Consider the following 4,121-nt stretch of genomic DNA (forward strand, 5'->3'; position numbering starts at 1 on the left):
ACAAGTTTAGTACGCTGGTGATACAGATTGAAGTACAGGAGCTGGGTTTGCAAAATGTAGTGTAAACAACCTAGATGATTTTCTGTTTGTGGGCAAGAAGGATCATGAAGTGTATGCCTGCATGTAGGGCTCATTTCAAGTACTGGCTGGAACAATGGAAGTGGGAGGAGCAGGGGGGAAAAAAGTGTCTGCCCATCTGTCCCCATGCTCACCTATTTTGTTATCAAACAGAGACAAGCTGTATTACTGGAGTTTCTGCAGAGAAGATTGGCAGAGTTAATGGTATTGATTAGGAGGGCCAAGCAGTCCTGAAGTTTACTGTGCATGAACTGGCCATCTTAATTTTGCGTGGATACAATAGGATGATGCTTTTGTACCCAGCTACAAGTCACCCTTTCTGAAATAGTTTTTCCCCAATCTTTTAAAGAGTGAATAAAGATATTGAGACTTATGTAGGGGGATAGTTCTTGGATTCATGTAACAGAGGGCTTTTTGCAGAAAGAATAAGATGCTAGAGGCAGAGCTGAAAGTTCTCACACATGCAGAAGGAGCATCTGATTTGGAGTTTAGACCAAGGCAGGTATTATGTTCTGAGATGACCCGCTGATTTGATGGCAAGGGGGAAGGTAAAGGATATAACACTTCTGGAATGTTAGTTGCAGTGCTGTGTAGAATGGAGAATTTCATGAAAAAGAGTGAGATTCTGAAGTGGCAGTGGCTCATTTCAATAGCTGGCTCTGCAGATTACTGCATTATGAGGTTAGTGAAGGTCTTTCCTTCTAGTGCGAAATCTCTTTTACTGCTGAATGGGTTCTTGGAATGAATTATAACATAGTTACAGCGGTGTAGGTTGTGTAGACCCTGATGGAAAATACGTAGGAGAGATCAAACAACAACTGCACACCAGAATGAATGTACACCGGAAATCTGTCAAAGACAGGAATACCCAATTACCTGTGGGGGCACATTTCTCACAAGAAAACCACTCTCTCTCTAATCTCTCAGTTCTGATCCTCAAATGAAACTTACAAAATAATTCCCAGAGATGAGCCACGAACTCCACTTCATCACCCTCCTGGATACAAAAAATCATGGACTAAATATAGACATTGGATTTATGACACATTATAACCTGCCTGACATCTGACTCCCCAGGTACCTCTCCACTATTCATCCCCCTTCTGCCCCCGCCACCCAGCCTGTGTCTCACCCATTGACTCCTCAATCTACATCTTCACTGACTGCCTATCTTGTATGCATATCAGCCCAGCCTCTGGCTTCTTTACTTTTCATTCCATCCAGGAAGAGCACGCACCAACTGCTGAAACATTCTCAGCCTTACGAAGGGTTTTTGAACCTGAAAGCTTGCTTAAAATTTTTTTTCCCCAACTATTTAAGTTGGTCTAATAAAATATATCAGATTCACCCAAAGAACCTTCTCTGCTTATAACATAGCTGATGGTCTTAATTAAAATATACAGATGGTGATACAGAAGCAGATAATGAAGAAAAGGATGCTGGCCCTCTGGAATCTTAGATTACATGTATTCTCAGATAATGCAAACATCAGCATCACCATGAGCCTTTTATTGTTCATTTTTAAGGGAAGAAAGGTAGGCCTGCCAAAGAGGAATGAAAAATCATCTTGATCTTTGGAGCATCAGAAACAGATTTGGGAGGTTTAGGTGAGTTCCATAATACTGCAAAAGTGTGGGGGAAGCAGAGGTTTGTTCAACTGGAGAACTTAAGGACCTGTGTGGTGGTGTGGCTGGATAGTGATGGGCAGCTTTTTTTTCACAGAACAGGGCTTAACTCTCAAAATTGCAATTTGTAGGCCTCTCTAAGAGGGCTAGATGGTAAATTTGGATCCTCTTCTATCAGTTGAAGCAGTGATGTTTGCAGCAAAATGAGGAATAGAGGTCTGTTGAAGGATGCATGGTGCCATTCAAACACATATACAAGCAGTCCTCGACTTCCAACATTTCGACTTACAACATTTCGCGCTTACAGCGTTTATAAATTGACACCCTGTTTCAACTTTATGATGTCAGTTTTGACTTACAATGCTTGATCTGATGCAATGCCATGCCAGTGAACAAGTCTGCTGTGTCGCCCATCTCCCTGGAGAACATCTGTCCAAACTTCCTTGGACGCTTTCTTTAAAAAAGCAGACATGACTCCAGAAAAACTTGCAGGCCAGACTCCTGAGAAGACTCCAACCAAGAGCCCTTCAGAAAGTCCAGCAAAGTCACCTCAAAGAAGTCCTTCCAAATCAATATGATTGTTATTTACGATTTAAATACATTAATGTAGCTATATTACTCATCTATAATTGATCGAGTACAAAATTCTGGGGTATTTTTGGTGAAAATAGGGTATCAGGCCTTGGTTCGGGAACCAATCCCCCATTTATAACATTATTTCTTATGAGAAAATTGGTTCCGAGTTGCAACATTTCAACTTAAGACACGGTTTTCAGGAACCAATTGTGTCGTAAGTCCGAGGACTGCCTGTAGTGTCTCTGATGGCCTGGGTGTGAGTACGTGTTTTGCTTTTTACCTGATTTTCAGAATCAAGGGGACAGGTAATAAGAGCCAGTGTCTGATTCCTAGGAAGAGTATTGTGTATTCAGAAGTGAGCAACTCTCTCTCTCAAATGTTTGTAATTGGGTTTTGTGAGGGGAAACATTGCTCTCAGAACAGTTGATGCTTTTTGATGATATGAAATAATTATTGTGCACCTGAGTGAAAACGATATGAAATTTTGTAATTGGGTAGATGCTTAATTGAGATGAAGATTTAGGACACACCTCATACTTTTATCTAGTGATAATTGTTTTCTAATAAAAACTGCTGCAGCAAAGAGTATGGGGAGAGCTGCCATCTTCCACAGGCTGGCGAGACCAGAGCAGGTGACTGAACTTGTACTGAAGCAAGGAGGAACAGTTTTTTTTTATCCACTGAAAATCTATTTGGTGTTTAAGTTTTTTCAGGAATGTAGGAAGCTGGGGGAAATGTATTCTTGGTTAATACTAAGGAAGATGCTAACCATCTGGAAACCTGACTCAAGATTGGACAGCAACCACACTAATTCCTGATGATCAGAGATCCTGGTTTTCTCTGTTTAAAAAAATCCAAAATTTTCTGACTGAAAACCCCAAATCCATGTTTTTCTGTGATTAAAATGAAATGCCACTATGTATATAGGTGTCAGTTGAATACAATGTTTTATTGATATATTTACAATTTTAAAGCAATTTGGAAGCATGCCAAGTGCTTCAATCCTTATAATAAAATAAATTCTAAATACCTATATATTTTGGCATTTGATTTTGGGTTTTTTTTTTTACCATGGAAAATCAGAGCTCCCCCTGTCCCCTTTGCTCACCAGGATGCAGGTCCAGCTGTGGCTGTCCCCCGTGCTGCTTTGGCGCTGAGCAGCTCTGATGTACTGGTGCCCCTGGCTCTGCCAGTGCTCTTCACTTCTGACCCACAATCTGCCGCCCCCCCCACCTCTCCGCTGGTACACCTCGCTCCAGACCCACAGTATGCCACCCCCCCTAGCTGTGCTGGTGCCCTTCATTCCTGACCCATTGTTCCTCCCCAGCCCTGCTGGTGCTCCTCACTCCTGACCCACTGCTCCAGTATGTGGAGCCAGGGGGGTGGGGTGGGGGGGCCACGAGGGGCCACCTTCCCCCCCCACAGATTTCTGCACCCGCAGTGGGGCATGGGGCTGCAACCTGTCCAGACTGGCACTGGGCAGGAAATGTCTCCATGGTCCAGTGGACAGGACCTGGCATGGGAGGGAGAGCCATGCAGCCATGACCGCCAAGGTGAGGCACCGCTGTGGCAGTAGCCCAGAGTTGTGCCCCCTGCTGCTGCTGGATGGGCAGGGGGTGCCTCACCTTGGCAGCCATGGTGGAGTGGTGCTTTCAGCAGCAGAGTTGGTAGCAGCAGCATCAAGCCACCCTGCTCCGCTCTGCCCTCCTGTGCTAGGTCCTGCCTATCAGGCTGTGGAGGTGGCTCTTGCACAGTGTTGGTCCGGCCAGGCTATACCCTGTGCCCCACTGTAGGCGCAGAAATCTTGGGGGAGGGCACATGTGCCCCCATGCATCCCTCCAC

The 4,121-nt window shown here is 44.5% G+C and overlaps 1 protein-coding gene across 1 annotated transcript in view; it reads left to right on the plus strand.

Annotated features, from left to right (window-relative positions):
* The window catches only part of LOC102388128 (nuclear receptor coactivator 5-like), a 42,530-nt gene that overhangs the window by 23,991 nt on the left and 14,418 nt on the right, over positions 1-4,121 (plus strand).

The sequence above is a fragment of the Alligator sinensis genome, unplaced genomic scaffold (assembly GCF_000455745.1).
Source record: "Alligator sinensis unplaced genomic scaffold, ASM45574v1 scaffold933_1, whole genome shotgun sequence".
NCBI classification, from domain to species: domain Eukaryota; kingdom Metazoa; phylum Chordata; order Crocodylia; family Alligatoridae; genus Alligator; species Alligator sinensis.